Below are 14558 nucleotides of genomic sequence, written 5' to 3'. Positions count from 1 at the left end.
CAACTTAATGCAGAGCAGAGCGCAGGCGATTTCGAATGGTTTGGGCAGTCACTCGACCTCCATACAATTCATTCCCAGTGGATGTGGCAGTGACAAACCGATTACGCAAATGACGTAAGACAATCTGTCGGTCTTCTGCGTGTGACGTCACACGTGGTCGACGAGGACAGGGGCGGTCGGCTGTGGTGCCAGTTTGATGGAGACGTGTCTGGAGATTATGGATGGTCTGTCAACTGCATCCCATAACCCTCGCAACGTCAGTGACGGATGTTCCCGTATTCAGCATGCCAATGGCACGTTCACGCTGAATGTTTGACTGTCGTGGCATTGCAAATTAATGAATAATTAACCATAAAACCTTGTTTTTCTGAGATGACACTCTACTCTGCTACCGTGAGATCAATTGCACGTGTATCAATAGGTCACGTCATTTGTGTCACGTGGAAACGTGATTTTAGCGTGCAGTGCTCTCGCACGTGCTACGTAGGCCCGACCAGTAGAATGATTGTGTGACGTAATGCCCTTGACAATGCATTTAACCATAATCACAACAAGAACTCTTTCAAGAAAAGTTTCTAAACACTATTTGAAAAATAATGAGTGTCAAGTTTTTATTTTTGCTGAGTATATTTGCTGATATAAATCCAAATGGTGACTTTTTTTTAGTCAGGCAGTGTAAATAGGCAGACTATTGAGCTAAAGTTTCTAAACTAGTGGACCATAGTGCTTCAAACATTTTTGAGAAATTCTCAGCTTGGTTACTTATCTGATGAATAACCTCTTTACCTTGTCACTGACTTCTGGTGAACGGTCTCCTCTGGGCAGTCATTGTTGTGCCACCTTATTTCCATTTTCATGCCTCCGCGACTAGTTGCTAGAGCCTTGATGTTTCTTGTTGACAGAAATATATTTTTGGCATGCTGGCAACTGGAACAGGCTGCTCTGATTGTTATTTGTTTTGGCAAGTTAAATCCTTGGGATTTATTTTTGCTCATACATTCTGCTCTCTGCTTAATGAAGGTGATGTTGACCTGTAATGTCTTTCTTCTTTTCATCAGATTATGATCCTGATGGGTGATCTAATGGTACATGTCTCTCTTCTTTCATACAATAGTGTAGTCTAAACCAGTGATGTAATGCTGCATCACTTATTTACGTGATGCACTGTGGCAATGGGGGCGTGGCCAAGCGGCAGTTTGTGAATGGAGGGCGAGGTCGGGGAAGGTAAGTGGCTAAGTCATTACACCTGGTGTCATTAATGTGTGTGGGTGTGTTTGTTTGTTTGTCACAGGGATTGAGCATAAAAGTAGGGGGAGAGCAGAGGAGCTCCCCGACCCCAATGCATGTGTGTGATTGAATGAAGGAAGGAAGGAAGGAAGGAAGGAAGCTGAAAAGCCAAATAAAAAGCGTGTATGTGAACATCAACTCTCGCCTGCCGTGCTTCTGTGCTCCACCCACATCAGGAACTGTTACAGTGGTGCCGAAACCTGGGACGCACAGAAGGGAACCACCCCATGGAGTCCTTCCCATTCGAAGAGCTCATCCTTGTCCTCACTACCGCTCAGCAGAACCAGCATCAAGCGCTGATCACCCTCCGAAAGGAACAAGAGCAACGCTTTGAAGCCTTGATGCTGGCCCAGCAGGAAGATCGCCAGGTGTTCCGGCATCTGCTCGCATCAGCAGGAGCGTCGACCATCACCGCAGCCAGCACCCTCATGAAGATGGGCCCACAGGACGATCCAGAAGTGTTCCTCGCCCTCTTCGAACAAGCAGCCGAGGCGTGGGGGTGACTGCTGGAGCAGTGCATAGTGCGCCTCCTCCCACGCCTGACTAGCGAAGCACAGCTCGCAGCGTAGCAGCTCCCTGCTGACAGCTGACTGGTGTATGCTGACCTGAAGAAAGCCATCCTGCAGTAGGTCGGCCGCTCCCCGGAACAACATTGCCAGCACTTCCGGACGCTGGCATTGGAGGAGGTCGGCCGGCTGTTTGCATTCGGCCAGCAACTCCAGGACGCCTGCCGTCGGTGGCTGAGGGCAGAGGACTGTGACACTGATGAGATCATCGATCTGGTGGCACTGGAACAGTTAATCTCTCGACTTCCGGAAGGAATAGCGGAATGGGTCCAGTGTCATCACCCGGCGTCGCTAGGACGAGCCATCGAGCTGGCGGCGGACCATCTGGAGGCAGTTCCGATGGCAGCCAGACGAGGCATCTCTCCTTGCTTCTCCTCTCTCTCTCTTCTCCCCCTCTGTCTCTCTTTCCCCTCCCCACCCTGTTCCCCTACCACGGAGGTGGTGGCCGGCTCCACCCCAGCCAGCCTGTCGCACCCATGGTGTCCTCCCATCTCCCTCTTCCGTGCCTGTGTTGTCTCCTCCTCAGGTGAGTGACTCCCATAACGCAGAGGGAAAGCCTGGGCCAGTGTGCTGGCGCGGTGGGGAGTCGGAGCATCTCCAGAGTCGGAGCTCTGCCAGGGAGGTGGGAGCTGTGATCTGGATCCCTGACGTGCCAGAGACCACCTCCGATTGAGCCGGAATGTATCGTATTCCAGTAAGTGTTCAAGGGGATACCTATCACGCATTGGTGGATTCCGGTTGTAATCAGACCTCAATTCACCAACACCTGGTGCAAGGTGAGGCATTGGGGACAGCACAAGCGGTGAAGGTGTTGTGTGCACAGGAATGTTCACAATTACCCTCTAGTGTTCGTCCATATTCTATTCCGGGGCCGAACGCATAGAATTAAAACGGCAGTTAACCCTCGTCTCACTCACTCCTTAACTTTGGGAACTGATTGGCCAGGGTTTAAAGAATTGATGGAACACATAATGAGAGGTGGGTCCTGCATAAATGCGTCACGGGACGCTTCCGGTGTGGCATTGACTGGGGAAGCTATCGCAGAGCCGTCTACGTCAGCACCATGTCAGAGCGATGCGAGGAGTGAGGAGCACCCACCCCTCCTCCCTCTCTCAGGGATTCCCTTGGGGATTTCCTGTTAGAGCAGTCGCAAGACGAGACTCTGCGGCATGCGTTTGACCAAGTGAGAGTAATCAATGGTCAAATTCTCCAGCTAAATGCGACGCCGGCCTTCCCTTATTTCGCTATTATTAAGGATAGGTTGTACCGAGTGATGCAGGACACTCAAACTGGAGAACAGATAACTCAGTTGTTAATCCCAAAGAGCCGCAGGGAACTCATATTCCATGCGGCTCACTTTAATCCCATGGCTGGACACTTGGGGCAAGATAAAACACTAGCCCGAATAATGGACCGGTTCTATTGGCCAGGGATTCACGGGGACGTCCGTCGGTGGTGTGCGGCGTGCCGTGAATGCCAATTGGTCAATCCCGCTGCCACTCCAAAAGCACCTTTGCGCCCTCTCCCTCTAATCGAGATCCCTTTTGAAAGAATTGGGATGGATCTCGTCAGGCCATTGGATCAGTCAGCACAGGGATATTGCTATGTTTTTGGTAGCGTTGGTTTGTTTGTTTGTTGGTTTGTTTGTCTGTTAGCAACATTACGGAAAAAGTAATGAACGGATTGCTCTGAATTTTTTTCCAGAGGTGTGACTGGGCACAAGTAACAATCCATTAAATTTTGGCAGTGATCTGGATCACCTTCTGGATCCCAGATTTTTTTGAAGGATTCATTTTTTTCCCATTGAAATGAATGGGCACGCGACGCAAAAAAAAAAAACAGATTTTTCCTTCTGTAGGCCAAACTGTAAGGTGTAAAGTCATGAAACTTGGTACACTGATAGAGGAGTGGACCCTGATTGATTTCATTTCATGTTGGTATGTCTCTCGCTCTAGCGCCACCAACTGATCACAGTCTTACATGCGTTCATGCACGTAACTTTTGATCCTTATGTCCGATTTTCATAAGTCTGGTGCCATTGGAATCCCTGGACCTAGACGATTCCAACGCACCCTATGACGTCATTCTCTGCTTAATTTGATTTTCCGCCATTTTGAATTTTGTCCAAAGTGAAGGTAGCGTGACCCTGGCTGCATGTTTTGTCCGATCATCACGAAACTTGCCACATATTCGTTTTGCTCTCATACGTCGAAGTGTTCGCCTGTGGCAGCCAATCAAAATTGATGGCGAAGCCACCAAACAGGAAGTGAGCTCATATCACGGAAACGCTTTGACGTATCAAGACCATATTTAGTGGCATGACTTTGGACACCATCCAAACTACCCTTATCAAATATGGTGTCATTTGGCCACTAGGGGGCGTCACAATTAGCAAAAACATATTTTGGCTCATATCTCAGAAACGCTTTGACATATATCAAGACCATATTTGTTGAGATGACTTTCGGCACCAGTTCATGTACCCTCATCAAATTTGGTGTCATTTGGCCACTAGGGGGTGCCACAATGAGCAAAAAACATGTTTTGGGTCATATCTCTTTACGGATTTAGAATTACATCTAAATTTTCATGTTAGTGATGCTCTGGGATGTCCCTGTAAAGAACCTTGCCAGCCTGTCATCTCCGTATGAGAATCCGCCTTGTGTCTTGACCAAACTTTCGCGTGTTGACACAAAACTTGTCGTGTGGGTGTGCGGTCACCTCTCTTGCCGGGTTGCCATGGCGGCACACCTGAGCAAGCACACTTTCACATTTTCTCCGGAAATGCATTCTAGTTATTATTATTACCTCTGCCAAGGAGGTTATGTTTTTGGTAGCGTTGGTTTGTTTGTTGGTTTGTCTTTTAGCAACATCACAGAAAAAGTAATGAACAGATTGCTCTGAAATTTTTTCCAGAGGTGTGACTGGGCACAAGTAACAATCCATTAAATTTTGGCGGTGATCTGGATCACCTTCTGGATTCCGGATTTTTTTAAAGGATTCTTGGTGGAGGTCTGCGCTCTTCGAGTGCTTTTCTAGTTTTAGTTCTGGTGGACTATGCAATGTGATATCTGGAAGCAGTGCCTCTCCGCAATATCTCAGCACGCAGTATTGCGGAAGCGGTCTTCCGCTTTATCTCCCAGGTTGGGATTCCAAAAGAAATCCTGGCAGACCAAGGCACTTCGTTTATGTCACACACACTGCGCGAACTGTATGGGCTACTGGGGATTAAGTCTATCCGCACCAGTGTCTATCACCCACAAACAGATGGCTTAGTGAAGCGATTTAACCAAACACTCAAGAACATAATTCAGAAATTTATAAGTGAGGATGCACATAATTGGGATAAGTGGCTCAAGCCCCTGTTATTTGCAGTACGAGAGGTCCCGCAAGCCTCCACGGGGTTTTCTCCATTCGAATTATTATATGGGCATAAGCCACGTGGCATTTTGGATGTGCTACAAGAAAATTGGGAGGAGGGACCTTCACCTAGCAAGAATGAAATTCAGTACGTTCTTGACCTGCGCACAAAACTCCACACACTCACACACTTAACACAGGAGAATATGCAGCAGGCACAAGAACATCAAAGCCGTCTGTATGACAGGGGCACGCGCCTTAGAGAGTTCACGCCGGGAGACAAAGTGCTCATATTATTGCCCATGTCGAGTTCTAAATTAATCGCCAAGTGGCAAGGACCCTTCGAGGTCACACGGTGAGTTGGGGATGTCGACTATGAGGTGAGGCAAGCGGATAGGGGCGGGGCATTGCAAATCTACCACCTCAACCTTTTAAAATGCTGGAATGAGGGGGTCCCCGTGGCATTGGCATCGATAGTTCCAGAGAAGGCGGAGCTGGGGCCGGAGGTAAAAAAGGTAACATCTCAAAACACTCCGGTCCCCTGTGGAGACCACCTCTCACTGACCCAACTCAAGGAGGTAGCCAAGTTGCAGGAGGAATTTTCCAACATGTCCTCGCCCCTACCCAGCCACACCCACCTCATAGAACATCACATTGAGACACCCCTGGGGATGGTGGTGCGTAGCCTCCCTTACCGCCTACCCGAACACAAAAAAAAGTGGTCTGGGATAAACTCAAGACCATGCTCAAGATGGGCATAATCAAGGAGTCCCACAGTGACTGGAGCAGCCCAGTGGTCCTGGTTCCCAAGACCGACGGGTCAGTTCGGTTCTGTGTGGACTATAGAAAGGTCAACGTGGTGTCTAAATTTGATGCATATCCAATGACTCGCATTGATGAGTTGCTCGATCGGTTGGGCACGGCTCGCTTTTATTTGACACTGGATCTAACAAAGGGATATTGGCAGATCCCCTTGACTCCTCTATCCTGAGAGAAAATGGCCAATTCCACACCGTTTGGATTATACCAATTTGTCACGCTCCCTTTTGGATTATTTGGGGTGCCTGCTACATTCCAGCGGCTCATGGACAGGGTCCTCCGCCCTCACGCTGCCTACGCGGCCGCATATCTCGATGATATAATAATCTACAACCATGATTGGCCGCGGCACCTACATACATGTCAACCTTTGGTCAATCAAACCTGTATAACCAACCTCCAAAATCCGTATTTCCCTTATAAAATCCGTATAAGATGCAAATTAAAATAATTTACCTAAAATTTGAATGACAATGATATATCCAAGTTACTTTTTATTCAATATTAATAACAATAAACCTTCAGAATGAATACAAAGCTCCAATGTTTGACAAAAACACAAAATGTCACTCTAATGTTCTGAATTGTACTCCATGACAGCTTTTTTTAGCAGTCTGCACCAATACCTCACTAGGCTGCATGTCACAGCAAGTGTCTGTGTTGATCTTGCCGGAGTGCCCATTCAGAATCTTTTCAGTCGCTATTGAAAGTCGCTCAGGTGGAAATACGCATTTCAAACAATGTTACCATACTTCCCGGTTGGCGGGATTCTCGCAATGCGGTGTGCGCATGATCAGAAGTGGAACGAAGTCTCGCTACCACAAGATAACGCATGATTTCATAAGACTCTTTACTGGCTGTTTGTGCTTTCTGTGGTGTACAGTACGTCTGTAAATGTTATGCGCTCTTTTATCATCGTGGGAATTGATTATAGCTCTAAATAAATATTGAAGTTTTTTTAAAGAATCCGTATAACTTTATTTGTACGCCCGTATACTACGTTTATTGAATCAAATCTGTATAAAATACGGACATTCCGTATAGGTTGACATGTATGCACCTAGAACATCTGAAGGCTGTTCTAAAGTCACTGAGGCATGTGGGCCTCACCGCTAACCCAAAAAAGTGTGCAATTAGGCGGGTGGAAGTACGGTATCTGGGGTTCCACTTGGGTCATGGGCAGGTACGTTCCCAAATTAACAAGACTGCAGCGATTGTGGCCTGCCCGAGGCCCAAGACCAAAAAGGGGGTGAGACAGTTCCTGGGGCTGGCTGGCTATTATCGTAGGTTTATACCTAATTATTCAGACGTCACCAGCCCTTTAACCAATCTCACTAAAAAGGGGGCTCCAGATCCAGTCCAGTGGACAGAGCAGTGCCAACAGGCACTCTCTAAGGTAAAAGCTGCACTGTGTGGGGGCCCACTTTTACACTCCCCTGACTTCTCTCTCCCCTTTATTTTACAGACTAATGCATCGGACAGAGGGCTGGGGACTGTTTTGTCCCAGAAGGTGGAGGGCGAGGATCGCTCCGTGCTGTACATTAGCTGTAAACTCTCAATGCATGAAAGAAAGTACAGCACTATCAAGAAAGAGTGCCTTGCCATCAAGTCGGCGGTCCTCACCCTCCAATACTACCTGCTGGGGCATCCTTTCACTCTCTGTTCAGACCACGCACCCCTCCAGTAGCTCCACTGCATGAAGGATGCCAATGCGCGGATCACCTGTTGGTATCTCGCCCTCCAGCTGTTTAAGTTCGAGGTGGTCCACAAGCCGGGGGCACAGGTGATGGTGGCGGACTTCCTGTCCCATCGGGGGGGGGAGTCTGCTTCAGGCCGGATGGCTCCCCGGTCTGAGTCGGGCGGTGGGGGTATGTGGCAACGGGGGCGTGGCCAAGCAGCAGTTTGTGAATGGAGGGCGGGGTCGGGGAAGGTAAGTGGCTAAGTCATTACACCTGGTGTCATTAATGTGTGTGGGTGTGTTCGTTTGTTTGTCACAGGGATTAAGCATAAAAGGAAGGGGAGAGAATAGAAGAAGAGCTCCCCGACCCCAACATATGTGTGTGACTGAATGAATGAATGAATGAATGAATGAATGAATCGGAAAAGCCAAATAAAAAGTGTGTATGTGAACATCAACTCTCGCCTGCCGTGCTTCTGTGCTCCACCCACATCAGGAACTGTTACATACATGTATAACTTAGCTTAGTCAATTAAATCATCATCCAATCGCAGAGTTACAACACATTCTTGAATGTGAATACATACTGTACAGCAGGGGTGTCAAACCTGATCCATAAAGGGCCGTGTGGCTGCAGGTTTTCATTCCAGCCATGCAGCAGCACCCTGATTTGGCTTATTCAATCAACTGACACACCCACCCTTTAATCAAGGGTGGGTCAAGTCAAGTCAAGTCAAGTTTATTTGTACAGCGCTTTTAACAATAAACATTGTCGCAAAGCAGCTTTACAGAATTTGAACGACTTAAAACATGAGCTAATTTTATCCCTAATCTATCCCCAATGAGCAAGCCTGTGGCGACGGTGGCAAGGAAAAACTCCCTCAGACGACATGAGGAAGAAACCTCGAGAGGAACCAGACTCAAAAGGGAACCCATCCTCATTTGGGCAACAACAGACAGCCTGACTATAATATTAACAGTTTTAACAGGTATAACCCTCAACTGTCCTCATGGGGCCGTCCTTCACAGGAGTGGGGCGATAAAACTCCGACCAGACACAGGGCACCAGGATGGATCAAGCAGGTCCGAGGGGCAGAAGAGGCCAGCATCTCAATCCCAGGATCAACATGTAACTCAGAGGGACAGATTGGGGGGGGGGGAGAAAGAAAACACGTTGTTAGGTATGCCCTAAAAATGACAAGTATTAAATCTGTGTGGTAGGCTCGCAGAGACGAGAGTCTTTACATTAGGCATAACACACAACAATGGCATGTTAATATGGTAAAATATATCATGACCTGCTCTGGCTGGATGCTTGATTGGGTGATGGGAGCACACTCCTCAGCAATGATGAGATGCAGATGGGACCCTTAGGGCTGGCCAAGACAATTCAGTTACATTTCACCGGGTCTGGGACATGCGACAGAATGTCTGATGGCCGATTCCCTGCAGGCTACGATAGCCAGTCGAGGTCCCCACCCTCTCCACCAAAAGATTTCCTGTTGACTCCATGTAACTCAGAGGGACAGATTTGGGGTGGGGGGAAGAGAAAGAAAACACAGGTGGTTAGGTATGCCCAATGTCACCTGAATAAGTAGGAACAGTATACATATTGCACCGAGTACAAGCAGGGACTCCGGCAACTAACTATGACAGCATAACTAAAAGGAGAGAGCCAGAAGGTAACACAGGCATGAGGGAGCCCCGGGACATAAAGCAGCCAGCCACTACACCGTCAACAAACTCGAGTGAGCAAGCGAGTGGGGACTGACAGCATCCATACATCCCAGTTTACCAAAACACTCTATGTCTGAGGACCCTCCAGATCTACTCCTTTACCTCATAAACACCATTAACAAAAGGCTTGACTAAACAGATATGTTTTCAGCCTAGACTTAAATGCTGAGACTGTGTCTGATTCCCGAACATTACTTGGAAGGCTGTTCCATAACAGTGGGGCTTTGTAAGAAAAGGCTCTGCCCCCTGATGTAGCCTTCACTATACGAGGTACCAGCAGATAGCCTGCACCTTTTGATCTAAGTAGGCGTGGCGGGTCATAGAGGAGCAGAAGTTCACTCAGGTACTGTGGTGCGAGACCATTTAGTGCTTTAAAGGTCAATAGTAGTATTTTATAATCAATACGAAATTTGATTGGGAGCCAATGCAGTGTGGATAAGACAGGCGTGATGTGGTCATATTTTCTAGTTCTAGTAAGGACTCTTGCTGCGGCATTTTGAACTAACTGGAGCTTGTTTATGCACTTATTGGAACATCCAGACAGTAAGGCATTACAATAATCCAACCTGGAGGTAACGAAAGCATGGACTAGTTTTTCTGCATCATGCAATGACATTAAATTTCTTATCTTTGCAATATTTCTGAGATGAAAGAAAGCTATCCGGGTGATGTTATCAATGTGAGTTTCGAATGAAAGACTGGGGTCAATAATCACTCCGAGGTCTTTTACTGCTGCACGTGAAGAAACAGAAAGGCCATCCAGAGTTACTGTGTAATCAGAAAACTTACTTCTAGCTGTATGTGGTCCTAGCACAAGTACTTCAGTCTTGTCAGAGTTAAGCAGAAGGAAATTTATAAGCATCCAGTGTCTAATGTCCTTAACACATTCCTCAATTTTATTAAGCTGGTGTCTCTCATCAGGTTTTGCAGAGACATACAACTGTGTGTCATCAGCATAACAGTGGAAACTAATACAATGTTTACGAATAATATCGCCCAGAGGTAACATATATAGAGAAAAAAGCAGTGGACCCAAGACAGAACCTTGTGGAACACCAAACTTTACCTCGGTACGTCTAGAAATATCACCATTTATATCAACATACTGATAACGATCAGTTAGATAAGACCTGAGCCAGGAGAGGGCCATTCCCTTAACTCCCACAACATTTTCTAGTCTATCCAGAAGAATGGAATGATCAATGGTATCAAATGCTGCACTAAGGTCAAGCAACACAAGTAGCGAGACACAGCCCTGATCAGACGCCAACAGTAGGTCGTTTACTACTTTAACCAGTGCTGTGGCTGTGGGTGGGTGTGGCTGCAAGTATTTGACTGTGTGAAGACAGTTCAGTTGATTGAATGAGCCAAGTCAGGTGTGCTGCTGCATGGCTGGAATGAAAACCTGCAGCCACACGGCCCTTTATGGATCAGGTTTGACACCCCTGCTGTACAGTGTCTTGCAAAAGTATTCATCCCCCTTGGTGTTTGTCCTGTTCTCTTGCAATACAAGCTGGAATTAAAATGAATTTTTGGAGGGTTAGCACCATTTGATTTACACAACATGCCTACCACTGTAAAGGTGAAAATGTCATGATCCGCCCCGGACTTCCACTCTGGAGAATCATTATCTCCCAGTTCAGCGCAATCCGGATCCGGGACGGGACTTCCATCTTGCCGGCATCCACTTCCTGGTTTGCTCTGCTGTGCATAAATAGGCTGTTCTCAGAAAGGAACTTTGCTAGAATGTCTTGTTGGTTTCTCATGTCATCTCTGTGCCATTATTGCTTCTTGGATTTTTGCTCTCTGTTTTTGCCTATTCTTTGCCACAGTTTTTGCAGTCTTGTCTTGCCATTTTTTCAAGCTATGTTTTTTGTTTACAGTTTTTTGTCAGGACTATTGTTCATGTTTTTTTCATACTAGCATTGTGTCTTTGCCTACCTCATTTTTGTCTGGGCTATTTTTGCTTTTTTTTTTTATTTTGGACTTCAATTAAATATTTTTTTATTCATTAGATTTTCTGGTGGGCGGCACGGTGGTGTAGTGGTTAGCGCTGTCGCCTCACAGCAAGAAGGTCCTGGGTTCGAGCCCCGGGGCCGGCGAGGGCCTTTCTGTGTGGAGTTTGCATGTTCTCCCCGTGTCCGCGTGGGTTTCCTCCGGGTGCTCCGGTTTCCCCCACAGTCCAAAGACATGCAGGTTAGGTTAACTGGTGACTCTAAATTGACCGTAGGTGTGAATGTGAGTGTGAATGGTTGTCTGTGTCTATGTGTCAGCCCTGTGATGACCTGGCGACTTGTCCAGGGTGTACCCCGCCTTTCGCCCGTAGTCAGCTGGGATAGGCTCCAGCTTGCCTGCGACCCTGTAGAAGGATAAAGCGGCTAGAGATAATGAGATGAGATGAGATTTTCTGGTTTGTGTTTCTGCTTTTGTGTTTCTCCTAACTCCCCACATCTTGTCACCCATAACAGTACGTTCTGGCCAACATGGATCCAGCAGAACTTAACCATCTGAGAACGGCTATGCAGCAGTAAGGAGCCATCCTCAGGACCCACCAACAGGAACTCCGGCAGATCACCCAGAACCTGGCCACCCTGTCTGACTCACTCAACCTCCTAGCCACACAACTCCAGCACTCCCAAGCCATGCCTACCCCTGCCCAGCCATCTCTTTCTTCACCTCCTGCCACTCTCCACAAACCAAGACTCCCTTCGCCTCAGCCCTACAGTGGAGAACCAGGTACCTGCAGATCTTTTTTGTCAGTTCACTGATCTTGGAGCTTCAACCTCTGGCTTTCCCCACAGAAAACTCCTGGGTAGCCTATACCATCATGCTCCTCACTGTCAAGGCCAGGGAATGGGGGATGCCGATCTGGGACGCCGATGCGCCCTGTTCCAGCTTCAAGGAATTCTCTGAGGAAATGAGGTGAACATTCAACTGTTCTCTGTCTGGCTGGGAGGCAGCAAGAGGGCTCATGGAGCTGCAGCAGGGGTCCCGATCTACCTCGGGTTATGCTATTGAGTTCCAGACGTTGGCAGCGTCATGCGGTTGGAACGAGAGTGCCCTGGTTGACGTGTTCCTACATGACTTATCCAACGCCATCAAGGATGAACTCGTCTCGTGGGAACTGCCGTCAGACCTCTCCAGCCTGATGGACCTTGCCAATTGTATTGACGCACAGGTTCAACAACGGAGGAGAGAGAGGAGCCGCCTCAACTTCAACCCCTCTCCACCACCTGCCTCGTCCGTCGAACCTATGCAGGTAGATCGGGTATGGGTGTCAGCAGAGAAATGACCTCTCTCTCTCTCAGCCCTGACCTCAACCAAGTTCAAGTGGGGGGAGGAAGCAGAAAAAGCTTTTTCCAGTCTCAAGCACAGGTTTACCACAGCACCCATTCTCACCATACCCGATTCTACCAAGCAGTTTATCGTCGAGGTCGACGCCTCCAAGTCAGGGGTCAGAGCCATCCTATCCCAGAGGGCTAATGACAACAAGGTCTACCCATGCTCCTTCTCCCGCCAGCTATCCCCAGCCAAACAAAACTACATCGGCGACCATGAACTACTGGCCGTAAAACTAGCTTTGGAGGAGTGGAGGCACTGGCTTGAGGGGTCTGATCTCCTGTTCCTAGTCTGGACTGACCATAAAAACTTGGAGTTTCTCAAGTCTGCCAAACGTCTCAACTCCTGTCAAGCCCGTTGGTCTCCCGATTCAACTTCACACTCTCCTACCGCCCAGGCTCCAAGAACAGCAAACCTGACACCCTGTCCAGGATGTTCTCTTCCCATCAAGAGGAGTCCAAGCCACCCAAGACTATCCTTCCTCCACGCTGCCTGGTGGGAGCTGCTATTTTAGAGGTTGAGACACTCATGCAGAAGGCCCTGGAGCAGGACCCTGGTGAAGGTAACTCCAACAATATTCCTTGTAACCATCTGTTTGTCCCTTGTCATGTGTGAACTCGGGTACTGCAGTGGGGTCATGGTTCCAAGTTGGCCTGTCATCCAGGAGCCGCCCAAACCCTGGCTCTCATCCAGCAGCGCTTTTGGTGGCCATCCATCAAGGAGGACGTCCAGGAGTTTGTGGCAGCCTGCGATACATGCTCTGGTACAAGACAGCCAATCAACCCTCTGCCAGCCTACAAAGACCCCTTCCTACTCCGCATCAACCTTGGTCTCACATCGCCCTGGACTTCTTCACAGGACTCCCCAACTCAGGTGGCAATACATGCATCCTCACTGTCATTGACCATTTTTCTAAGACCATCCATTTCATTCCTCTGCCCAAGCTCCCCTCAGCCAAAGAGACCGCAGAACTACTCCTCCACCACGTTTTCCGCCTACATAGTCTGCCTACCAACATAGTTTCTGACCAGGGTCCTCAGTTCACTGCACAGTTCTGGAGAGCCTTCTGCAAACTCATCAGGGCCACGTGTAGTCTCTCCTCAGGCTTCCACCAACGGCCAGGCAGAACGGGCTAACCAGGCTTTGGAGGTTGCACTCGGGTGCATGGCGTCCGGGGATGCCAGTTCTTGGAGCAAGTACCTACCTTGGATCGAATACACACAATACTCTCTCCCTTCCTCTGCCACAGGTCTCTCTCTGTTCCAGTGCTCACTAACCACCATTGTTCCCCAGCCAGGAGGAGGTCGCTGTACCATCAGCCCAGGCCTTTATACACTGCTGCAGGAGGACGTAGGCATTGGCCCAGAGAAGACTCATTCACTCCACACTCGTGTCCAAGAAGCAGGCTGACAAACATTGCTCCAAGGCACCCACCTACCGAGTGGGCCAACAAGTTATGCTCTCCACCTGCCACTTAGGGCTGTCTCTTGCAAGCTGGCACCCAGGTTCCTTGGACCCTTCCTCATCAAGAAGGTAATCAACCCATGTTCCGTTAGACTGGCATTACCACTCACCATGTGATGTGTTCACCCTACCTTTCATGCATCACAGCTTAAACATCTGGTTTCCAGTCCTTTGACAGTGAGGCCTACACAGTCAAGAAACTGCTGAAGGTGCGGTTGCGAGGCAGAGGTCTCCAGTACCTGGTGGACTGGGAGGGTTACGGTCCCGAGGAGAGAAGTTGGGTTCCCGCCAGGTTCATACTGGACCCA

The sequence above is a fragment of the Neoarius graeffei genome, chromosome 19 (genome assembly GCF_027579695.1).
Source record: "Neoarius graeffei isolate fNeoGra1 chromosome 19, fNeoGra1.pri, whole genome shotgun sequence".
NCBI lineage: Eukaryota > Metazoa > Chordata > Actinopteri > Siluriformes > Ariidae > Neoarius > Neoarius graeffei.
The sequence above is the reverse complement of the archived record's forward strand: the minus strand, read 5'-3'. Positions refer to the sequence as shown.